Raw genomic sequence first — 26881 nt, 5'->3', positions numbered from 1 at the left:
AGAGCCACAGAACAAGAACTTAAATGTGCAAAGACTACCCAGAAATTCCCATGAAGAAGGTTGTGGGCAACATACCCCAACAATGGGTGAAATTGAGAAAATTGCTATGGCCCACATGTGACCACCTCATGTCTTTGGGAATAGCAAAGTGTCTGGACATCATCCACCATTCCAACTAAGCACATTATCACTGACCCAATAAGCCACCTGCCCAGTTTTGACCTGCCATGCATACTTTGGTCCACATTGAATCACATCTGAACAAACCATGCAAGATACTGCTACTTGATGCACAAGTGGGAAATCAAAAACTTCCTTTTGTGTGACTGCAGCAAAAACATCCAAACCAGCAAAAACATCATAACACAGTGCCCCAAATATGGATTCAGTGGTGAAATGGTGGCATCCTTTCATCTGTGAGAAATGGTGGGAATTGCAGCCTATGATGTAGATGGTTTGCAATGTCTCATGTGACAGAATAATCTAATCTGAGATTTGCATGATCTTTGGCAGTTATTGCAAATGTATGTATCTTGGTTGGGAGCTGCTTGCTTCCTATGGGCTCTTTTCTCTTCAAGCTGTAGGAGCCAGCTTCTGTCATGGACTTTGATACCATGATGGAGATGATGGCGCCAGTTGTTATGATCACTTGCCAAGACTTCCCATTGGTCACGATTAATTCCAAATTCCTTCATATCTCACTTGCATGTGTCTTTATAGTGAAGCTTGGGGCGTCCTGTTGTTCTTGTTCCCTCTGATATCTCCCCGTATAGCATGTCCTTGGGTATGCTTCCATCTTCCAACCCATTCAGATGGCCCAACAAGTGCAGTAGTCTTTGCTTGATCAGGGCTGTCACACCTGGTAAATTTGCCCTTTTAAGAACTTTTGCATTGGTGACTTTATCTTGCCATTTGGTGTTGAGTATGTGGTGTAAACAGTGTTGGTGGAAACTGTTTAACCTTTTCTCCTGATGAACATAAGTTGTCCATGTTTCCCCACCATACATGAGAGGGCTGAGGATACAAGCTAGGTATACTAGCATTTTGGTCTTGATGGTGAGCTTTGAGTTGTTCCATCCTCTTTTAGTTAGTCTGCTAAAGGAGGTGGCAGCCTTTCCAATGTGAACATTTAGTTCTTCATCCAGTGAGAGGTTGGTGTCACTGTAGAACCTAAATAGCTGAACTTCTGGACTACTTCTAGCTGGTTTGCATTTAAAGTAATTGAAGGATCTTGTAGAACCCCCTGTCCTAATAAACAGTTTTCTTGATGCTGATAGTGAGAGCAAATGCCTGACAGGCACTTGAAAGGCGGTCCATGAGTTCTTGTAGTAGATCTTTATTGTGGGCTATGAGGGCAGTATCATCAGTGAATAGAAGTTCCCTGATTAGCACCGTTTTGACTTTGGTCTTTGACTTAATTCGGGACAGGTTGAAGAGTTTCCCATCCGATCTTGTGTGGAGATACACTCCATCTTTCATGTCCATATGAGGAGAGATTAATAAGACTGGGACTTTTCAGCTTGGAAAAGAGATGGCTAAGGGGAGATATGTTTGAGGTCTATAAAATCATGACTGATGTAGAGAAATTAGATAAGAAAGTGTTGTTTACTATTTCTCATAACACAAGAACTAGGGGTCATCAAATGAAATTAATAGGCAGCACGTTTAAAACAAATAAAAGGAAGTATTTCTTCACACACTGCATGGTCAACCTGTGGAACTCCTTGCCAAAGGATGTTGTGAAGGCCCAGACCATAACAGGGTTCAAAAAAGAAATAGATAAATTCATGGAGGATAGGTCCATCAATGGCTATTAGCCAGCATGGGCAGGAATGGTGTCCCTAGCCTCCATTTGCCAGAAGCTGGGAATGAGTGATAGGAGATGGATCACTTGATGATTACCTGTTCTGTTCATTCCCTCTGGGGCACCTGGCACTGGCCACTGTCGGAAGACAGGATACTGGGCTAGATGCACCTTTGGTCTGACCCAGTAGGGCCATTCTTATGTTCTTATATTCCTTAAATGCACAGTTCAAGACTACTGAGAAGAAGATTCCAAAGAATGTAGGGGCAAGAACACATCCTTGCTTCACTCAGCTTTTCATCTCAAAGCTGTCTGAAGTGGACCCGTCAAACTGGACAGTTGCTCTCATGTTGTTGTGGAATGAACGTATAAGACTTAACAGGGTCGGTGGGCATCCTATCTTTTCTAGTATTGCAAATAGACCTGCTCTACTGACTGTGTCAAATGCTTTGGTTAGGTCCACAAGGGCGATGTACAACGGTGCAGTTTTTCTCTCTGCACTTTTCTTGGAGTTGTCGCAGAGAAAATATCATGTTTATAGTTGATCTTCCAGCCCTGAATCCGCACTGTAATTCAGGGTAGACGTGATTCGCCAGCTGTTGTAGGTGCACTAAGATGACTTTTGTGAAAGCTTTTCCTGCTACACTTAGTAGTGAGATACCACTGTAGTTGTTGCAGTTGCCCCTTTCACCTTTATTTTTATACAAAGTGATGATGTTTGCATCACACATCTCTTGTGGTACCTCACACTCTTTCCAGCATTTAAGTAGCAGCTGATGAAGGTATGGTAATAAGCTGTCTTTCCCGCACTTGAGGATTTCCACTGGGATGCCATCTTTTCCAGGAGCCTTGCCACTTGATAGCAAATCAATGGCCTTGTTTAGCTCTTCTACAGTGGGCTCCACATCTAGGTCTGGCATGACCTGTAGAGTTGGTATTTGGTTCAGTGATTCGCTGGTGATGTTTCTTTCTTGTGAGAATAGCTCTGAATAGTGTTCAACCCAATGAAACAACTGCTTGCTTTTATCTGTAATTATTTCACTGCTGTGCGATTTGAGAGGGGCAACCTTGTTGACAGTGGGACTCAGAGCTTTCTTCAGGCCATCATACATGACTTTGAGGTTTCCTGTGTCTGAGGCTGTCTGTAGCTCTTCGCAGAGCTTCATCCAGTAACGATTTGCACAGCATCTGCTTGCTCTCTGCACCTCAGATTTTGCATGTCGTAGTCATACTTTGGTGCTCTCTGTTGGCTGCTTCTTGTGTTCCAGATAGGCTTAATCTTAACCAACATCTTAATGTTGATGAGAGGTAATAGTTCCGCTTCATTTTCTTCAAACCAGTCCTTTTTTGATTGTCTCTTCCCCCAAATGTAGCTAAAGTTGTTTCATGGATTGTTGTTCTTAAATCTTCCCAAAATTCCTCTGCCTTCTCTGGTAATGACTTCCCATGCATGCTAAGTTCAAAAGCCTTCACAAAGTCTTGGCTTTTCCTCTGGTTTCTGGTGTTAATAGCATTGATTTTGGGCTTGCTCCTAGGTTTTGCTCTATGTAGTTTCTTGACTGTAAACTTCACTTTGCTAATAATTAAGGAGTGGTCAGTGTCACAGTCAGCACTGTGGAACATGTGAGTGTTCTACAGTAAGGGTAGGTCTTTCCTCCTGACAATAACAAGGTCTAATTGGTGCCAGTGGCCTGATCGTGGATGTCACCATGACACTTTGTGGTGATCTTTTCCTGTAAACTATGAATTGGTAATGTACATTTGGTTTTGGGAGCAGAATTCAAGAAGTTGTTGGCCGTTCTTATTCATCTCGCCAATGCCAAAATGTACACAAACTGGCCATGAGTTGTTGTCTGCACCGTCTCTTGCATTAAAGTCACCAAGGAAGAAAAGTTGCTCAGTTTATGGTTTTTTTTAACGACTTGATGCAAAGAGTTGTAAAATGTATCCTGCTTGAGGCTAGATTTGAGTGTTGGTGCAAAGGCACTAATGATGTTCACGGAGCCGATGGTCATCTGAAGTTTAAGTGAGATGATACGTTCTGACTTCCCAATGGGTGTTTCTAGGCGCTTTACCCACTTGTTTTTCACAGCGAAACCGACACTGTGCAGACAATTTTCTTCATTGCTTCTACCTTGCCACAGGAATGTGTATTGGCCTCTTGGACAGAACCAGCATCTGCAAGTCTTGTCTCCTGAAGTGCTGCAATGTCAACATTGAGTTTGTACAGCTCACGGTTTACCAAAGCTGGTTTCTGTGTGCTGCTTGTGTATTGTAGGTCATCATCGTCTGTCAATCCTGGACACATGGTCCTGACATTCCAGCTTCCAAGCCAGAAAGTTCTTGGTTTCTTATTTTTGCGTGGTGCCAGGTTTCCTTTTTCCTTTCAACTTTTGGTCTAGCGCCACACCCTCCCGTGAGGCAGACAGATCATGGTGGATCAGCACCTAACAGTCCAGGGGCTGCCCGGCTTTGTGGCGGGTGGTGGCTGACCAATAGAATGCAGTGATTCCTCCCACCGTCGAAGGTGACCCATGGTGCCCTCCTCTACTCCAATCAGGTGAGAGCTTATAACCCATAACTGCCACCTTCTGTGTTGTGTCCATGTTGCCTGCAAGAATGGAGTAGTCTCTCCATGTGACTTGGCTGCAACAGCCTGGGCAGTTGATATGAAGGTGTTGCATTGTCAGCTTCCCGCTCTTGACTTCGCTGGTTTGGACCAAAGGAAGGATGGGAGTCGTTACATTTGGAACTAGCTACACTGCAGGAGTTGCCAATGCAGAGGAGATCTTCCATCTGCCTGCCTTTTGGCGCTTCACTCCTAGATTGGTTATCAATCACAGCAGAAGGGCCCAATCTGTCCTGTGTGGATGTTGTTGGCAAAAACACTGCGTGAATTTGCTCATCCGCCTTTTGAATTGTATTTCCTCCATCATGGGTTCCACTACCTTCCTCAGGCACTCATCAGCCCGAAGTCATTGGCACTTCCTGAAGTTTCTGGGTTAATTAACTGCCGCCCATCACTCGGCATTGACCAGTACAGGTTGTACCGCTTATGGTCATAGCAGAAGCCGGTTTTCAATTCTGACCTGACCTTAGGTGTGAAATGGATGGTATACACAATGTCACAGAGAGACCTCAAAATGGCTTATGGACCTACAATTGTATGTGTAGAATGTTGCTCTTGAGATGCCATATGCACGTGCGAGAAAGCTTGTAATGGGTGGGGCCTTCAGAGAAATGGGTATCCTGCTTCAAGAATGAGACCTAGCATTAATTCGCCTGTAATCTAGCAACTATAAAAAGCAGACTTCCTGTACAATGTGTTTTATTTTCTGGTAGTAAGTTGATTGCTATAGAGATAGTGTGGTAAACCCAGGACAAACAGCTACAAAAGGGGGGTAGTATTTAGTCCCAGGGGATTAAAAGGCCCCTCCCTATCCACTGAGGAGGGAGAACCAGGGGGCAATAAGGTTCAGCTGGAAAAGGGGTTGCTAGGGAACCAATTAGGTTCCGCTGACTCCAACTACTTGGGACCTTTTAAACCCTCCCCCGGGTGGTAGGAGGGGGAGAGTGAGGGAGTGAGAGGAGCAGGAAAGTTTCCAGTAGGCTGTTTGCAGAAAGACACCAGACCTTCCCAGTAGGGAGGCTGCACTCACTCCCCAGAAGGGAAGGAAAACAAGCACAAGCGATTGACTGAGGAGAGGAGTAGCAGGACTCTGTGCCACCTATAAGGATTCACCTTGCCCCATACCTGAGTCTCCAAGCCTAAAAAGGACTGAGCCTACTGAGGCGAACAAGGTATTTTGCCACAATAGATATTAGTGCCACGCATCCTATCATCTATTAACACAGATAAACAAAAGTTTTATGGAAGCTTCGGTACCTAAGACAATTGAACCCAACTGTTAATGCAACAATTCCAGTCAATTTTTTATTTCTGTGGAAGAAACAATTAGAGGGGCACATGGCTGATTCACCCTAATGACATGTCAGTGAGTAAAATAGTATATCCCTGTCACCTTAGTTGCTTCAGGAATAGCATAATTCTTGCTGGTTAGTGGATGACTGTGGAGTGTCCCCCCCCGCACTTTGGCATCTAACACTTTGTTCATCTGTGAAGACTGTGATGTTTAAATGAGGCATGAGCACAGCCTTTAGAGTTGCTCTCAGTCACCTTATTCTATAATGAATAAGAAACGCAATATACATACAAGATGGGCACATGTTATTGCATTCAAAATACCATGTTTAAAAAAATTACACCTGGTAAGCCAAAGCATATGTTATAAATTACAATGGAAAATGGTAAGATGCTGCTATAAGCATCCCTTTTCCTGCTCTCTTTCTATTGTGTTCTTTCGTTGCTTTGCTTTTGTGCTGTTTGATATCTCTAATCTGACCCTCTAAGAATACCCTTTTTACCAGTCATTCTGTAATACCGAGGGATCTGTATACATGCATAGTCACCCTGAGATTTTGGGAGATATTCCATTAAATATAGATAAGAGAACTCACTGCTATGATATAGTGTTTTGAAGAACAAAGAATCCAAACTGGGATTCCCCAGTCTCCAGTGGTCTACAGAAGACAGCAACAGCTTGATGACTGATTAAATGGATATGGAGGCCAGAGCTCTTAGCGTTCTAGTATGAATTCAAATGCAACAAAACACCCATTGTCTATTTTGAAAAAAAAATACAGCTCATTATCAGTTATAATTTACTTCAAAATATCCTAGTGTGCTAGTAACTGGTAATTCAGTTTCCCAATATTAGAGGATTACAGCCTAGCTTTTCTTTTCTTAAATAATTTTTCTTTCTGTTTTCAAGAAATATTTGTATAAAATCATTCTCTTAAGACTTTCCAGTTGATAGAAGATAGCACCCTCCTTTTTAAAAAAATACAGAATTTCTGCTGCTCTAGACTTCCTATGCTTTCAGTCACCAATTTAAATATATTAATCCATGTTTCACATTACATTTTTTTCCGCAAACAGTGCAATTGCCTAAAACACCAAAAGCATGAAGACTTATAAATAATATGGAACTTGAACCAAAACCCACTGATGACAGTGAAGAAATTCCAGTTGATTTCAAAGGGCTTTGTGTACATAGGTAACATTCTGTTACCCTGCACCTTGTGTAGCCATTTTCACCAGTGCAAAGTAGATGTAACAAGCAGCCATTCTGGCTGAAGTCAATGGAGTTTAAGCACATGCTTTGCTGAATTGGGGTCTTAATGATTCTAAGATTACTGGCTGAATTTCCAAGGATAAATTGTTAGAGTAACTAGCTGTCATACAAGGTACTTGTCACAGATTCTGTACTATTCATAAAAGGTGCGTGAGGTAGTGGATATATAGGAACTTTAGATTGGTTCAGGATTCCTTAAGTGTGAAGTTCCTTACAATCAAATCTTTTCTTTAAATTTTAACTTTAACATATTTCCTACCTTTTATCAGTTCCATTTTTAAAACTGCAACGCTTAATTTTTCCCTTTAAATTATTGACACTTTCCTTTAATTCCATCTTCACAAAGTTTTTTTGTGTGGGAATAAACATTTATTTACAGTCTTTCAGTCTGTAATCCATGTGACACACTTCATATCCAAGTCCGCACTAATTTCATGAGCAAGATTTCATTAGTCACTGTCTCAAATGCCTTATTTATATTCAAATATATTCTGGTTTGGAAGGATTAGAATTTTATTGGTAAATGTTGATAAACATTGATTTCACTGCATACATAAACTGACGAAAAACTTCCATCGATAATAATTGAAATGTACAGATAGGCAAAGTAACAAAAATTCTGCTTGAGACCTTATCAGAGTTTGATTTAAGGATACTTACTTTGTATATTTTGACATGTGATGTTGACAGTTGGTGCTCTAACAGTTATAAAGGTTTAACTTTATGAATTTCAATGTCTGCTGTCACAAAATAATTGTCTGACCCTCCCATAATTTCCCACTACTGGGAAAATTGAAATAGATAAAAATTGCGGGGGGGGGGGGAATGCTTTAAAACCCATAATTTTGTGCAACTGTGAAAATGTAAATTGATCAAAATTGGAAAAAATCCTTAAAAATAAATATTGATATCTGTCAAAATTATATTTAAAAAAATCAGATTCTGACAAGCCTAAATCCATGCACTGATTTTCCTTTCTCTACTAATTTTGAGGTTGTGTTATGTGCTGCACCAGCAGAGCCTCTAAGCTTGTTTGGTAAGATCCGTTCTTATCTTTCCGTGCTGTTTATTGCTCATGGTTTTATTCTTTTCTGGATTTTGGATGATTTTTTTCTTATTCTCTCACTATTTGTTCCATTATTTTATTTGGGATATTGGTTTGTCTTTCAGGATAGTACATATATGCCAGCAATGTTTTCTTGCAGTAGGAAGTAAATGAGACAATCAGCAATCTGGAGCATGTTGAGCTAGAAGTGCTCTTCACCGAGATGGCAGGCTAAGAACATTTCTGTGCGGGGCCCAGGAAGGGCAGACATTGTACACTGCAAAACAATTAATAGAGTGGCACAGCTTAGTGAAGAGCTAAGGACCATGGGATATGCCCCCTAAAATCCTACTGCCCCATCTGGGTGGTACTGCACCAGTGTGGACACAGCTACAGGATATGACTCTAGTGTGGCTTGTTCACACTCAGGCTAAGCTAATCTGGATTCCCAGACCCAGGTGGTTGGACCCAGGTTAATTCTGCAGTGAAGACATACCCTGCAAGTCAAAGAAACATTGTGGCTGCTCTAACTTGCACCAGGGCGACTTTGGTCCCCTGGCTGGCCCAGGATCAAGGGAGTCTAAGGGAGCTCTAGCGGCCATTATTCCTCCCCACCTCAGCTGTGCCAAGCATGAGCTCCTCACAGCTGATGACTGTGACTCCACAGTGTCAGTTCACATCCACCTATCAGTGTCACTTTGTGCCAATGTGGCAATGCTTTTTTGGCACCTGCAGCTGCTCTACCAGACAAGATTCAATAGCACAAGCCCTCAAGATTTTTCTGTATGTACTAGAGTGAGTTAGGACTGATCTACATTAGGAAGGTGTACCAGTCTAACTATGCAGTTCGGGAGTGTGACTCTTTACCAATATAAAAGGAGTACTTGTGGCACCTTAATAATAAATTTGTAATAATATAAATAATAAATAATAAATTTGTTAGTCTCTAAGGTGCCACAAGTACTCCTTTTGTTTTTACCAATATAGTTAGACTGATACAACCCCTAGTGTGTATGCTATAGAGGTATAAAGCACCTTTATACTAGTATGAGTTATCTCCTTTCCTGTAGGGAAATAGTGATAAAGGTTTAAAACACATTTTTACCAATATAACTGCATCCACGCTGTGGGGGGAATTGTACTACTTTAACTGCACGGCCATAGTTAAAGCAATAAAACTCTCTAGTGAAGATAAGGCCTTATTCAAAAGAGAACTTTCTCATGTATTTATGCCACTTGGAAAAGTTGCCTTGCTTTCTTTACAAACAAAGGAGAGAGCAAGAATTGAAGAACTTGAGCAGGGATTTATAGTAAATTTTAAAGTGCTGTTGCTTGGGGATGGGATTTTGAAAAATGTCTCTTTGAAAGTTTCTACTGCCTTGTGCAGGAGAAAAGAAGAAGGATCTCCCACTGGTATTCCCCAGCATGTAAAAATGTCTAGGAAATTCTGATACAACTACATCAATGCAAGGAACTGAGACAAGTGCTTAGAAACACTTACAGTCTTAAAAAGGGCTGGGACCTTAGGGTCAAGCACTGTAAACTCATGTGTGGAAATATGTAGTTCTAGTCCCAGAGTGGGGCGGAAAACCTTAACCATAATCTAAAAACAGATTTTTCATTCCCTTTTTACATTTTTACTCATGGGGCTCATTTAGCAACTGTATAATTCATATCAAGCTTTTTATCAAGTGAATTAGACCAGTCTAAAAATCAACAATATTTATAGAGCTAATAAGCAATTACCACAATAATTTTTAAATATTTACTAAGAGTAATATGATACCAGCAAATGATATAGTTAGCTACTTAATTGCTATATCTAGTTTTATCTTGACACAAAAATCCTTTTACTGAACATAAACTTCTTTGAATAAAGGGCATATATGAAAATGCCATAATATGACTTTGGAACTTATACTATGTTATTTGCTAACATTTTAAAATGATCATATAAAAATGGCTAGGTGTTATTTCAGTAACATTGATATTACCTTTAGCATAGTGAAAGTCAGTATTATAATTAAAACGAAGCTCATGGTAAGCTTAACCTGCTCTGCAAAGGGTTTGTAACTAACAGCCCAACTGGGGTCAAGTAACCAAATGGCTTCAGTTAGTCTTGAACTTGCGACTGAGTTTCTGGTGAAAAGGCTCTGTCTACTGAAATCAATCAATATCCATGGCTGCTATTGTCATGAGATATTCTTTCACTTGTGGGGAGTGGCAGGCAGTCTTCACATGCGCAGAATGCAGTAATATATTTCTTATCACCTGTGTCATGTTTCACTCTTACTTCCTCTCATTTAGAAGGTGAGATATAATTCTTGGCTCAGTCAGTTACAGATCTGGATGGTTCCACCAGCATAGTCTGAAGGCATCATCTTGGAGTCACAGAACTAAGGAACCTTTGAAAATGTTTAGTTTCAATAAGTACATTTATACACCTACAATTTTTAAGTGCTTGCTTAGGGATGTCTGGTGCCCTCCACTTATGCTGATGGAAATGTAGAGAACACCATAAACCAGGAGAAATCAGGTGGGGGAGGTACAGAAAGGAGGAACAGTGCTTCTTCAGCATACTTTGCCCCCACCTGCCCAGTCTCCTCTGCCAGAATCTCCTGTGTAGTCTGGGCTCTGATTGGGCTGTGAGGTGGTAGGGCCAAGAAGCAGTAGCTCCACCCAGCATGTGACTCATCTATCCTGGTGGAAATACAGTACTGTTGTTTTAAATCTAATTCTGCATGTGTGTAAGGCTTAGCTGTGGGAATGAGATGATTTGGAGAATGACAAACATGCCAGTAGGGATAGAGGGAGAGCCAAGAGGGCAGTGAGGAGGGGACAGTCCCTCAGTGCACTTTGAGTTCGCTCCCTGAGGTCCATGGGGTCTGCCTCCTCATCTGATTTCCCACAATAAAGGAAGTAAAGAAATTTGTGTTCTTATCCCTGTAAAAGGAGCCAAAGTTTTACAGTGTAAGGCCATGCAGCAGTAACCCACACTAACAGCGTGTCCCTTTGTCCATCTCTCTTGGCTGGATAATGTATAGAGGTTTAAGTATCTGGTACTGCATTCAAGCTAATGGACCTGGTCAATGCAGGTAATAGCAGCTTGTGCTTTTTGATCCAGAGAGTCTGTGTTCCTTCCTTTCAGATGACTCTTCCAAGGGTGCTCCATTACAAGCAATAGTCCATATGTGGAGTTGAACAGGTATGGACCTCTGAAACTCAGACTGATTTTCCCTAGCTGGGGCAGTGTGTGGCTCAACCATGGACAGAGGTTTATGAGTCTGCTACTGCATGTAAGCTAATGAAGATGGTCATTTAGCTCAAGTACTTGAAGCTTATTTCTCTTAGAGCCTGTGTTCAATCCCCCACAGATAACCTGATGGCAGATGTTGGTGCTATACATAGAATTGCAGAGCGTTTTACTGAACCTCTGTCTCCCTTCTCTTAGCTTTATTTGGACACTGTGTTTGCCTGTTTGGTTGTTTCCATTCTATTAAATTAGGAAACCCAAAGCAGAGCAAGTGTTTAACTTCCCGCCTCTGAGCTTGATCCTGCAAAGCACAGAGCACTCTGGCCCCTATTTAGCAGAGCCCTTTAAGCATGTGTGTAGTGCCAGTGACCTCGATAGGAGTGCTCATCTACTTAAAGTACTGCACACACTTTTCAGGTTAGAGGGGAGAGTGCTCAGCACTTAGCATGCCTGTGCCCTTTAAGTGCAGGGGGAGACTACACTTTTAGTTTCAAAAAGGGCTAAATCCTGACTAGGGCAGCGTGCCAGCAGTATTTAGGTTTAAGAGGTCTAATAACACTGGCATAGCTTATATGTGTTACTCCCAATAGAATAGCACCAATAGCTGCATGGTGCTGAGTACCTTGAACTCCAGCTGAAGGCAACAGAAATTGAGGGTACATAGTGTCTTTCAGTATTCAGACTAAAAAGATAGGTAAGAATGGAATCATTGTAACCAATCATTCTTGTGATGACATTATTTATATAATCTGCATGTGCAGGATTGATAAAAAAGCATAATCTAATGTGTTTTTGGTAGCCAGAATTGCATGTACCATGTATTCTGTTCTGACGTCAAGAATTTAGTAAATACAATATTTAAAGATCTGTGGTAATGCAAGTGTTTGATGGGCTGGTGATGTAGTGTGAATTTAATTAAACTACAGCATAAAGAGGGTTAGGGCCCCTTCACTTCCAATTCATGTAGGCTGTCTAAAGGGGGTAAGTAATATTCTCTGTTTTCTTTCCTCTCTTTGCCAAATGCACCAACAATTTGGCATGGGTAGTAAGAAGTTATTATGGATTCTGCTGAGACAGTCCTATTGCATGGTGCAGATAACACAAATCTTGTTAACAATCTGACAAAATATAAATGGCTTCATAATATACTGCCACCCCCTCAGTACCTCAACTGCTTCAAAAATGTTATCTGGCTGCTGCAGGGGGCTAACCTATGCATTATGGAGGATGAATTTTAGCACCATGCACGGTTATCTCTCACCAGAAATATGAATGTTTTTCATAGCACAAAGCAATAATTAAACTCAATCTTTGGTACCAAACACAGCCATGGCCATTCATTTAATTATGGGCATATGGGGAATATGGTAAAAGATACGTTTTAAAATTGATACTAAAACTGTTGAAACAAAGTCATCTCTGATCCACAAATATTTTTTGAATAAAAATGCCAAGATTATGTCACTGTCATTCATGTCTCTGGTGATCATCACAGGGTGAGCTACCCTTTAAGAGCCTTGGGGCTCGGCCTGGTTTAGTCCACTTTTCCAGATGGAGGGAATGAAAACAAAGGCAACATAATGGGAAGCATGTTAACAAGGGAAGACAGGACTAATTGAAGCCCAGGAGAGCTGGAAGCTGAGGACAAGAGTAGGGCTAAGGTGGAGAGGAAAGACCCTGAGAAGAAAGATTATGACCAACAATACGGGCTGGAAGACTTTGTTTTTATTTCCTCTTTGGACTCAGATTATCTCTGGAAGTCGTGGGCTTTTTTTGACTTAGCCGCAGGACTAAGTGACCTCAGTGATTTAAAAGCACTGGAAGCTGACAGGTGATCATAAAAGGCAGTATACTGACAGAAACTGAGGCAGTGGACAGGCCAAAGTCAGACCAGGAAAGTCCATGCTTCAGTTATTTAGTATTTGGGTAACAAATTAACCTGAAACTCACTGAACTGGCATGAATGATTTCTCCAAAAATGTATTTTTAAAATCATTGTTATCTATGATTCATTATTCACTTTATAAACTTTGTTTCTGCTCTCTGATTGGGCGACAATGCCTTGTGACTTTTGTGTGACTAAACAACACAAGTAATGAATAACAACTATTTGGTTTGCATTATAGCCAATGGGCTAAAAATTATTTTTCAAATTTCTTGGTGAATATTATGAATAACCAATACCCTTGCAGAAATCGGGATTAACTCATTAATGTTTCACTAGCCAAAAAGGGGTCTAAATTCATAATTAATGGTAATCAGAATAGTTCACTCAGTTCTGACATTTAGTTTAGCTTTTGTGGGAAAGTGGACTAAATCGTTAGACCTCTTCAAATATTTATTACAAAGCACTTTTTTAACATTATTCAAATTTGTTTTTGCCATTTTCACCACCTCTTTGTGTCTACTCTTCATGAATATATCTAGGTTTTACTAACAGGAATGCTCAGAGAAAGTAAACTCTGAAAGTTATACTCGGAAATACTCATGAAAAACAGACTTCAAATTCATTTCTTTTAAGAATTGACACCAGGCACCTGCTTATAAGACTTGTATTCCACCGAACAAGGAACAGAAATAATAGCATGCGACTTCTGTGACCAGTCACAACTAAACCATACAACTCAAATTTCAGATTTAGAATTTTGAATAAAAAATGATACATTGAAGAAAAAACAAGCAAAAAAAGTTGAATAATTTCAATTAACTAAGTAGAGAAAATTACAATCTGTTTCTCTCATCCCATGAACAGAAAAAGTTACTGAATAAATTATTTGTTCAGCTCTAGAAGTCACTGTGAACACTTTTAGAGACATATAGACATCTGTTGGGTAGATTTATCTTTTACTGGTTTGGACTGCATCTTCTTACCAGCACTATTTTATATGAAAAATATTTTGATTATTAATAACAGCTTTGTAAGAAAGATGTTAAGAATATTTACAGTGGGGAAATGTGTTTGATTCAGAGAGATATTGAACATAATTGACTTTAAAAGAATTTGTGGGTGCTCATCTTCTACATACAGGTTCAGGTCCTGGATCTCTTTCATCACAAAATATAGAATATAGTGTTGTAGCAAGTTAAACCCATATTTCCAAAATGCTCCTCATTTCTACTCCAGTGCTTTGGACTTCTGTTTGCATATTCTCTACTACTCTGCAAATTAAGCGCCTTAACCTACATAGCACAAATGAACTCTCAAAGTGGACTTGTAGGAGATCCGCTAATAGTGTCTATTTAAGGAATGTCGTTACTTGCAATATTTACCAGTTCAAAAAAAAGGAAAAGTAATAGGCAGAGTGTATCAAATTATTCATGGCAAATAAATCATTCTGTGAATGTAGCCCTTTTTATCTGTTTAGTGGACTGTTTACAAACTGATTCTGATTTTTAAACTTCTGCAACATAGTTAGTTTAAACTTCTGCAACATAGTTTGAGTGAAAAATTTTCATCCTGTGTATTATGGATAAGCTGTACTTTCTGGGTCAGATTCTGCTACACTTCTTCCTGTGGAGTAGTACTTTACCCTGAGTACTCCAATTTGGTCAATGGTGCCACACATCTTGAATAAGGGTATCAGAATCCGGCTCTCTGTTTGTAAGGTATGACTACAACTTCTTAAACAGGAGAATAAGAGATGACAAGTAGTGAATAATGGGTAGCAATTACTCTTGTTTATGAGTGAATACCTTTTGTTTCCATGCCAGTACAGGTATTCATATGAAAAACAGCCCTTCAGCAAGCATTTGTGTGAACAAAACCTGTTTGTATGAATACTCATGAATATCAAGTTATAAGAGATATGAACATAGCTGAACTGAACAGCCACTTGGAATCTGAATGAATGTTAAACACTGAGGTAGAGCTATGGCCCTTCATAAGGAAAGCTTTGTTAAGGCAGCAGCTGAGAGTTCCCTTGTTCTGGGGTATTTCAGGGAGGGTTTGGGGCAGGAAAAGGAATGGGGTGCATTTCTCTCCAGGGACCGTGGCTGGCAGAGAGAGCCCTCAAGAGCTATATCTGCTGGCACAAAGTAGAGCATTCCTAACTTATTTTGGCACATCTTGGAATCAGCCCACTCTGACCTTGTCTACACTAGAACTTACTTCAGTATAACTTACATTGTTCAGGAGTGTCAATAATCCACACCCCTGCGCGACCTAAGTTATACCTACCTAAGGACCGGTGTAGACAGCACTATACTGGTGGGAGAGCTTCTCCTGCCAACAGAGCTACCGCCTCTTGTGGGAAGTGGAGTAATTAAGCCGATGGGAGAGCTCTCTCCTGTCAGTTTAGAGCATCTTCACCAGATGCACTACAGTGGCACATCTGCATGGGTGCAGCTGTAGCACTTTTAGTCTAGAGGTAGCCTCAGATTGTGGTATTCAACCAAATCTAGTAACTGGGAACTATTCAGCGGGTCTCTGATTGAGGGAAGTAAACATATCTTGAATAATTAGAATGTTAGTTTACGTCCAATTCTACACAGCTATTGGTAACTTTGAAGTTGATACTGAAGAAAAGGCATGATACTCATGTCACTGTGGAGGATAGCTAGTGTGATCAAAAGCTACAGAGTACTTTCACACTACATCTCTTGTAAGTTGCAGTTTTGAGCCGTGTTGGTCCCAGGATATTGGAGAGACAAGGTGGTTGAGGTTTCAGACTAGCAGCCATGTTAGTCTGTATCCGCAAAAAGAAAAGGAGTACATATGGCACCTTAGAGGCTAACAAATTTATTTGAGCGTAAGCTTTCATGAGCTACGGCTCACTTCATCGGATGCATGCATCTCACGATGCTGTAGCTCACAAAAGCTTATGCTTAAATAAATTTGTTAGTCTCTAAGGTGCCACAAGTACTCCTTTTCTTTTTGAAGTTGGTTGAGGGAATATCCTTTGTTGAACCAACTTCTGTTGGTGAAAGGTGTTGTGCAGTTTTCCTTTGAGGCTGAGGACTGAGAGATCAGATATGAAGTGATCATCTTGTGACCTGGGTGATATGGTGTTTTTGTCTCTTACCATTTTTCTGAGAGTTAATTTGAGACTGTAGTGATTATCTGGTTTCACCCACATAGTTGTTGTTGGGGCATTTAGTGTACTGTGTGGGGTACACCACAGGTTGTGATAAGCATGTGTAGGACCAATGGATCTTGAAAAGCGTGTTGTGAGGAATATTGATCACTGTAGCAGTGGATATATGTCTGCAGGTTTTGCATCTATTATTCTGGCAGGGTCCGATGCTGCTTTGAGTTGGTGTAGTCTAGTCTGTGGGAAGCTTGCTTCTGATGATGAGCTTGATGAGATTGGACTTTTTGGTTTTTTTGAACGTCAGAAGAAGGGGTTCAGGAAAGATTGAGTATGGGTTTTAATTGTTTAATGATACCCCATTAAGTTCCAGTGTGGCGTAATAGGTGACAACTAGGGGTCTGCAGTCGGAAGGTTTTTTTCCCCTATATTGAAGCAGGTTTTCTCAGGGTATTTGGGTGACCCATTCCATGATGCAGTCACTTCTCTGGTGGATTGTCTTTGTTTGGAACAGGAGTACCTGTGGCACCTTAGAGACTAACAAATTTATTAGAGCATAAGTTTTCGTGGGCCACAGCCCACTTCATCGGATGCATAGAATGGAACATATAGTAAGATACACACACACACACACACACACACACACATACACACACATACAGATAAGTTGGAAGTTACCATACAAGCTGCGAGAGGCTAATTAGTTAAGATGAACTATTATCAGCAGGAGAAAAAAACTTTTTAGTGATAATCAAGATGGCCCATTTAGACAATTGACAAGAAGATGTGAGGAAAGTTAACTTAAAGAAATATATTCAATATGTGTAATGACCCAGCCACTCCCAGTCTCTATTCAAACCCAAGTTTCAGGATAGGTTGTATATATGCATGATCAAAGATTTACAACCTGTCCTGAAAAATGATCCCTCACTCTCACAGATCTTGGGAGACAGACCAGTCCTCGCTTACAGACAGCCCCCCAACCTGAAGCAAATACTCACCAGCGACCACACACCACACAACAAAACCACTAACCCAGGAACCTATCCTTGCAACAAAACCTGATGCCAACTCTGTCCACATATTTATTCAAGTGATACCATCGTAAGAGCTCATCACAATAGCAACGCCATCAGGGGCTCATTCACCTGCACATCTACCAATGTGATACATGCCATCATGTGCCAGCAATGCCCCTCTGCCATGTACATTGGCCAAAATGGACAGTCTCTATGCAAAAGAATAAATGGACACAAATCTGACATCAGGAATCATAACATTCAAAAACCGGTAGGAGAACACTTCAACCTCTCTGGCCACTCAGTAAAAGATTTAAGGGTGGCAATTTTGCAACAGAAAAGCTTCAAAAACAGACTCCAATGAGAAACTGCTGAGCTTGAATTAATATGCAAACTAGATACCATTAACTTGCGTTTGAATAGAGACTGGGAGTGGCTGGGTCATTACATATATTGAATATATTTCCTTAAGTATCTTCACACCTTCTTGTCAACTGTCTAAATGGGCCATCCTGATTATCACTAAAGTTTTTTTCTCCTGCTGATAATAGCTCATTTTAACTAATTAGCCTCTCACAGATTGTATGGTAACTTCCAACTCATCTGTATGTATATATCTCTTACTATATGTTCCATTCTATGCATCCGATGAAGTGGGCTGTGACCCACGAAAGCTTATGCTCTAATAAATTTGTTAGTCTTTTTGCGGATACAGACTAACACGGCTGCTACTCTGAAACCTGTCTTTGTTTGGTGAAGGCGGTTTTAAGTGTGTTTTAGGTGTGTATCCCAGACTTTCTCCTTGGAGCATATTCTGTGGTATCTGAGGGTCTGACTGTAGATAACAGATTTTTTGGTGTATTTCGGGTGCTTACTGCATCTGTAGAGGTAAGTGTGGTACTCCATGGGTTTCTTATTTATAGTTGTCTGTAGGGTTCCATTGTTGAAGCTGATGGTCGTGTCCTGCGAGTTGATGCTGGTGTGGGATTGTTCTAGAGAGAGTTGGATGGGTGGTGGTTGTTGAAATTGTGGTTGAAGTCTATGAAGGATGTTAGGTCATCTGTCCAGAGGATGAAAATATCATTAATGTATCTCAAGTATATCATTTGTTTTGTGGTGCATTTGTCCAGAAATTCTTCCTCCAGGGTGGCCAATGAAGAGATTAGCCATCCTAGTACCTATGGCTGTTCCCATGGTTTGGGCAAAGTGTTTGTTGTTGAATGTAATATTGTTGTGGGTGTTGAAATTTAGCCATGTATTTGGAGTGGATATCTGAGTGTTGTCCGTTATCTTGTATATATCTGAGGAAGGCAGAGATGCCATCATTGTGAGGGAGAATGGTGTATACTCTAGGGAACATCTTTTTGTTTGTGTCTTTCTGCTGTAAAATCTCAAGAAATAATATTTTTGTGTTACATAAGCTGAATTAGTTTTGAGCAAAAATATACACATCACTCTTACAGAATCTGCGTGAAGCTTTTTCATTTTTAGAACGGCAAGGAAAATATAAGTTAATGGGTCCTGGGTATGGAGACCACTATGGATACCAACTCTTTCACAGACTTTTCAACCAGCTCTATTTCATAGCCCACCTTCTGTACTCAAAATATTGCAAAACATTAAGATATAACATTAGTTGTGTGGTAACTGTGCAAGGCAACAATACTACTCTGTTCATGCCAATAAACACACACAGCCCTATAGGTTAGGACCTGATGTGGGGAGAGAATACTGCCCCGGACAATGGTTATGTAATAACTTTTAGATGGTCAGCTATCAGAAATGAGGGAATACCCCTTCTCATGTGACATTAAAGTACAGCACCTATCTTTTTACTGCACTGGATATGTGTTCTCTTTATGACTTCACAGGTTTATGTGATATGTGATCTAAAGTGATCACTCTCCTTACAATGTGTATGATAATCAAGGTGGGCCATTTCCAGCATGTGCCAGCAATGCCCCTCTGCCATGTACATTGGTCAAACTGGACAGTCTCTACGTAAAAGAATAAATGGACACAAATTAGATGTCAAGAATTATAACATTCATAAACCAGTCGGAGAACACTTCAATCTCTCAATTTCAACGCGATTACAGACATGAAAGTTGCGATATTACAACAGAAAAACTTCAAATCCAGACTCCAGCGAGAGACTGTTGAATTGGAATTCATTTGCAAATTGGATACAATTAACTTAGGTTTGAATAGAGACTGGGAGTGGCTAAGTCATTATGCAAGGTAACCTATTTCCCCTTGTTTTTTCCTACCCCTCCCCCCAGACGTTCTTGTTAAACCCTGGATTGTGCTGGAAATGGCCCACCTTGATTATCATACACATTGTAAGGAGAGTGATCACTTTAGATAAGCTATTACCAACAGGAGAGTGGGTTTGTGGGGGTGTGTGGAGAAAACCTGGATTTGTACTGGAAATGGCCCAACTTGATTATCATACACATTGTAAGGAGAGTGATCACTTTAGATAAGCTATTACCAGCAGGAGAGTGGGGTGGGGGGAGAGAAAACCTTTTGTAGTGGTAAACACCCATTTTTTCATGCTTTGTGTGTATAAAAAGATCTTCTGTACTTTCCACAGTATGCATCCGATGAAGTGAGCTGTAGCTCACGAAAGCTTATGCTCCAATAAATTGGTTAGTCTCTAAGGTGCCACAAGTACTCCTTTTCTTTTTGCAAATACAGACTAACACGGCTGTTACTCTGAAAACTTTGTACAATAGCCCAACTTATAAGACATAACTACTTCTGCTTCAAACACTTCACATGAAGCAGAATTGCGCTGCTAGGTCTGAGGTCAAAATGAAATGTTCCTCAAAAATCCACAAGATAACCTTTTCAATGCATTTTCCCATTCAATAGAAATTTTCTTCAAGTATGACATCACTTTAGATCAGTGTCTGAGGGATGTTGTATTTACCCAGCTTTGTAATGCAGTATCTTTGAGGAGAAAGATTAACAAATTATTAGGCAAACTGCAGTCATAAATGGTTAAAGAATGAAGATGACAAAACCGAACTCAGTGGAAGGACAGGCAATCTTAGAGATTTCTCTGCTTTTGAGTACTTTACTTTGCCATCGTAACATCCTTCTAACATAGACTTTTGTGTTTAAAATATACTGTTAGCCCTTTTGACTTGGGCAGCTAACTGGTTTTCAAGGTCTAAAAGGTTGTTCTCAGTAAGAGGAGAAATTGATGATGGAGTCAGGTTGTTGTTTTTTTGGATGCAGTCCTATTTATTTACAAAATGTGCATAAAGTTGTATTTCCCTGAACACAGCAGGAATAAACAACAGGAAAGAGTTTATTTGCTCATAGCTCTTAGCCCAAAAGTTTTATTAGCTTTTTCTCAGGGTCACACCACCAGTGCTTCTGCATCTGTGTCTGGTGCTGTGTGTTTCTCACTGCATCTTCACACACACACACAGAGCCCCAGAAAACAATACCTAGTGAACACCATCCACCCACACAGCTCATTTTCTGACCAGCCCCGCATGCCCTGTGTTTTCGGTGGTGATTCCTATAGTTTCAGTTTTCCATAAAGAAGCTTGTTTCCTACTTTTATCCTGAACAAAGGGTTGCAGAGATGCCCACCAGTTTCTGAGTTTTAACCCAAACCCAGCATAACAGTATATACAATATGTACAGGAATCAAATCATTCACTACTGAAATGTAGCCATTCTGAAGAGGCACATGAAAATGTTTAGCACTCTACTGCAGCAGGTCCTAACAATTTTGGAAGTAAAAAATAAGATATTGAATCCTATCACATTTAGGCCCTGATACTGCAATGAGCTCTGTGCAGTCAGATTCCCCTTGCAAGATCAGGGCCTTAAACTGTAGGAGTTAAGTTAAATCGAAACACTGACTCGTACTGGAATTGAGCTAAGATGCCTTGGCTCAGTCTTCCAGTGCAATGGGATCCTTAAAGGCCACAGTTCCACAAGACATCTGTTTAACATCTCATCTGAAAGAGAGAGACATTATGATAACTATCATTTATTAGAAAAGAATTGCAAAAAGAGATTTTGCAGTTACATTTGAAACAAGAAAAAATAGCAGAGATCTTTTCAGTATGCCAGTCTAAAATGATTTGCCATGCATTAAGAGTGACCATTATGTTATTTTCATAATGAGATGGCTAATGGGACTACAATATAAGCAGGCTTTGGACTGTATCTATGATAGAATCACAGAATATTAGGGTTGGAAGAGAGCTCAGGAGGTCATCTAGTCCAATCCCCAGCTCAAAGCAGGACCAACACCAACTAAATCATCCCAGCCAGGGCTTCATCAAGGTGGGCCTTAAAAACCTCTAAGGATGGAGATTCCACCACCTCCTTAGGTAACCCATTCCAGTGCTTCACCACCCTCCTAGTGAAATAGTGTTTCCTAATATCCAACCTAAACCTCCCCCACTGCAACTTGAGACCACTGCTCCTTGTTCTGTCATCTGCCACCACTGAGAACAGCCGAGCTCCATCCTCTTTGGAACCCCCCTTCAGGTAGTTGAAGGCTGCTATCAAATCCCCCCTCACTCTTCTCTTCTACAGACTAAATAACCCCAGTTCCCTCAGCCTCTCCTCGTAAGTCATGTGCCCCAGCCTCCTAATCATTTTCGTTGCCCTTTGCTGGACTCTCTCCAATTTGTCCACATCCCTTCTGTAGTGGGGGGACCAAAACTGAACACTCCAGGTGTGGCCTCACCAGTGCTGAATAGAGGGGAATAATCACTTCCCTCGACCTGCTGGCAATGCTCCTACTAATACAGCCCAATATGCCGTTAGCCTTCTTGGCAACGAGGGCACATTGCTGACTCATGTCCAGATTCTCGTCCACTGTAATCCCCAGGTCCTTTTCTGCAAAACTGCTGCTTAGCCAGTCGGTCCCCAGCCTGTAGCTGTGCATAGGATTCTTCCATCCTAAGTGCAGGACTCTGCACTTGTCCTTGTTGAACCTCATCAGATTTCTTTCAGCCCAATCCCCCAATTTGTCTAGGTCACTCTGGACCCTATCCCTACCCTCCAGTGTATCTACCTCTCCCTCCAGCTTAGTGTCATCTGCAAACTTGCTGAGGGTGCAATTTATCCCATCATTCAGATCATTAATAAAGACGTTGAACAAAACCAGCCCCAGGACCGACCCCTGGGGCACTCCGCTTGATACTGGCTGCCAACTAGACATCGAGCCGTTGATCATTACCTGTTGAGCCTGACAATCTAGGCAGCTTTCTATCCACCTTATAGCCCACCAGGTAGTAAGACAGTGCCAGTATATTTTGAGTATAATACACCTTTAAACATTTCTAATTCTAAACAAATTAGAACAAATGGGAATGTAGGGCCATGACTGGCATATCTAGTTTTGTACAGCAGTCTGTTGGGTATGTGTGTCCTCATTCTAAGGTAAGAGTCTATGTCCCTCTGAAAAAAGGATACATGGGATTTCTGAATAATGATTCTCCCTAGCTTTGGACAATCCAATCATGGGCACTCTACACTTAGCTGAATCATGCCCCTGAATTGTAATGGCAGCTTCAGGTGCCCATAAATCCCATGGAAAAAGTGTGGGCACAACACCATTTTAATATATGGAATGAGCATAGATAATTGGCTAAAAAACTATGCATTAATTTGATATATTAAGTATTAAATACTTTCTCGATTTAAATAGCTGATGTCAGAGCTTCATCTGGGGCACAAGGGGAAAAAATGATCTCTTGCTAAATTATCTAACCAAAGTAATAAAAAGGATCCTGCTTTCCTAATGTAAAGTTATACTGTATCATGACTCATTCAACATTAAAACAAATCATGCATTGGATAAAAGATAGAGAAAGTTCATGCTGGGCTCTAATGGAGGGGGAGTAGTACTTAAAACCAATTCCCTTAATTTGTCCCTCTATTTGATGCATTAAGTAATTCATATACTAGTCCAAACATGATACATCATGTTGGCTACAGAAGTGTGGATTTTTATTAGTGAGAAATCTGAGGTCTAATGCTCCTTTCACCCACAGCTCTAGTGTGCTACAACACAGCTTTTAAAATGTTATATACCTGTCTAACTAGATACAAAACTTTTTAGAAACTTGTCTGTTGCATCCTGATAGCTTTAAACTTAGTAGCCTTTCAAACAAATACAACTTAGATAAATAAGCACAATAGAAGTATCTTATTAACTATGATTATTTCTTTTGTGGTAGCACCTTGGGGGCCCTCTGTTTGGACTGGAGTCCTTTTGTCTATGCACCATATAAATAAATAACACAAAACCTGTCTTTCCTCAAACAGCTTACAATTTCTAAATGATTTAGAGAAAGGTGAAGAGTGGATGGAATGGGAGGACAATGCTATAATAAGTCAGGGGTGCATGCGTAAATTAGTCAAAAGGGTGATTTCAATAGTCACAAGTTGACTCTGAGATGGAGACCAAAGAATAGGATTTTGCTGGAATAATATCCTACAAGAACCACGAGGAAAGCAATAAAATCCAAGGCAATAGATTTATTTTTACTGAGTTGAATAATGTTTTTATTGAGCCTCTCTTGGCTGCAGAGAAACAAAAGTCAGAGATCACAACCAAGGGACTTTACAAGTATGGGCCTGTTGCTGCTCCTATTGACGTCAATAGCAAAACTGCCTTGATTCAATGGGAAGAGGATCAGGCCCTTGCATATTGGAAACTGTGGCTTTATTTGCAGTGTGAAGCACTAATAAGAATCAGATCAATACCTAGATCCTCTTATTAATCTAGAGCCAAATTAACTGCTGACATAAGCATGTGCAATTTGGTTGTCTGGAACAGAGTTTAAGCACTAAGCCACTGATCACATACCTTTTCCTGTTCTCAGATACTTGAAGTAGATGCTTTTATAAATCTTCTGTACACAGCACCTGTGGGAAATTGGCAGTGCCTGTTATTACTACTTCATAAGTTATGTCACTGGCATATGTTTGTGTGATGGGTACAAAAAAGATTTGCATTAACTAAACAGTTGCAATAGAGTGTATCTGCCTCTGACCCAGATCTTTGGCTGTGGCTGAGAAAGACACAGCACAACTTAGCCTGCAGGGTTCATCCCAAGGTTGCTGTAAGACACCTGAGCTTGGGCCAGCTGTGCTCCAGGATGGCTCCTGGTATAAGATAGAGAACCTCAATGCTGCTCTAAATTATGCAGGTTGCCAGCTTTTGTGTGCTTGGATGCAGGGAAGCACTAGACATGCCCCTTTTGCCCAGCCTTGACTTCTTTTATAGTCAATACAGAGATTTGTTGATGAGACTACATATGACAATTCTGTTGGGCCTTAATCCACCAAAGCACTCACACAGGTGCTTAACTTAAAGCTTGTGTGAAGTCCTGCTGTCTCCAATAGATTATTCATGTGCTTATATTGAACACATGCTTTAATGCTTTACTAGAGTGAGGCCTTACTATGCAAATTAAGTGTGTTTTTATCAAATGTGAAATCCAAAATTAATGGAAACAAAAACATTCTCTTACACATCTTTTACACTGTTTGTAGGAATAATGGGCCAAATTTTGGTGTTGGTCACCTGAGCTGACTTTAATAGCATTGCACCACAGCAACCAAGATCTGAATTTGGCCATTCAGATTTTACCCCTCTGTCCTGAAAAATGTAACGTAATAGATGACTTTCTTACAGACTCACATTCACTGTATCTGAACAAAAAACTGCAAACGTCCACGGTCTGCCCTCTGCTATGTGTAAATTGAAAAGATTAATAAGTTACCATTGACAGAAGCGAACTGGAAGATGCTGATTCCATTCTAGCATCTTGCTCTAGGAGTTAACCATATTCTTCCTTTCTAACTGAAGGGCAGCAAATTGTGCGGCAGAAAATTCAGACTTTTTACAAGAGGTGTCTTTGTAAACAACAGGGTTACACATTGTACAATCTATGCAGGAGGACCTTGTGGCCTATGCCACAGATTCCATTACCCTCTTGAACCAGGTCAAAAACTGAGAGGGGTCAATGGGCCCTTCAGCTTTCTGAGGCAGAATAACTTATTACTGTGCCGTGTGCTCTGTGTGGGGTCTTTCAGATGAGACTAAACAGGAAGTGCCCTTGTTTGTAAACATTTTGCTTGTTGGGGACATTCTGTGGGTGGGATGGGGCAAAAAAGTGAGGGGATACGGTGGAACAAAGTTCTCCTAGGCCTGATCTTCCACTAGAATAAAGGACCTTAAAGAGTAGTGTTAGTTTCTCCCTTGTAGTTCTAACCTGCACTGGGGCTGGTCAGCGTGGGATTAGGAAGCCACAACTAGTTCCCTGATGGTTCTTCCTCCTTCCCCCCATACTCATAGCTGGAGAAAACAATCTGCAGGAGCTAATTCAGATAAGAGTTAATTCAATTCACATATGAATGTATCCGATCACACCACTACAATCACATCCTGGGCACAAACTTAACTTTAGTAGGACCCCGTGGTAGGTTTCACATCTATCTGGTGCATCTGTAACATGTCTATCTGCAAGATAATGCTGATGACAGTACCTTCTGAAAGAAACATGGAAAAGTAGATTTTACAGAAACTCAAGAAGATTACTGCTTTATAAAGGAGTGTTCTTTTCATGAGCACTCTAGAAGGAAATGATAGTTTTCAAGAGTCAGATAACAGCCCAAATTTCCATGGTGTATTGTCAATAACTGTGACAGTACAAGAGGAAAAAAGTTTTATTTTTAATGTCTTCTATGTACAAATTACTACTCAAGCATTTTATATTCCCACTTAAACTGTATGAGTAATATTATTATGTAGTGATAAACATTAACATCCACGCCACTGCAAATTTATTGAAAACTCCTTTTCTAATCCCCAGTGTGCTGAACTGCTTGTATTACGGACAGGTCTTTTCAGAAATGGGGTTTGAGTGGTTATAGCGATATCACTTTCCTACATTTATCTGTGGCCTGTTTGGTTAGCATGCTCTGCATTATTAAAAAATCTGACATAGTTCCAGAGCTAAGGAATTGTACACATTCAGATCCTATTAGCATGGGTATGTTAAACCACAATAGTTGTTTCCTATTTTGCTTTAATGGAATGTTGTGTTTCATTAATTAGTGAGATCATTAGTATTTTTTGTGTCAAGCCAGTTTGTTTGTATAAAACATTTTCAGCAATTTGTTCATGAAGCTGAACTTGGGAATGTTGTTCTGCATTCTGCATGTTTGACACGAGCTGAGCTGTAAAAGCATAAATGTTTGATATTGCTCTGCTGGGAAATATGTTTCTACTTAGCTGTTTTTTTGGAGTATGAGTGGGAGAAGCATTCCGTGTTAAGTTAGTTTTTTTGTCACAGAAACCAAATATGAGTTTGCATTACCATTATGTTAACAGCATGGTTAAAACTATTAAGTCCCCCCCGCTTTTCTGTAACTTCCCTCCCGCATCCCTTTTGAAGACAGAGGTAGTAGTAATCATTACACTTAGAGATTCTGCAACTAGAACACACTTACTTTGTATTTACCCATGTTGTTGATGTCTTGTCCT

Source organism: Natator depressus, chromosome 2 (genome assembly GCF_965152275.1).
Source record: "Natator depressus isolate rNatDep1 chromosome 2, rNatDep2.hap1, whole genome shotgun sequence".
Classification (NCBI taxonomy): Eukaryota; Metazoa; Chordata; order Testudines; family Cheloniidae; genus Natator; species Natator depressus.
This window is presented reverse-complemented; position numbering follows the sequence as displayed.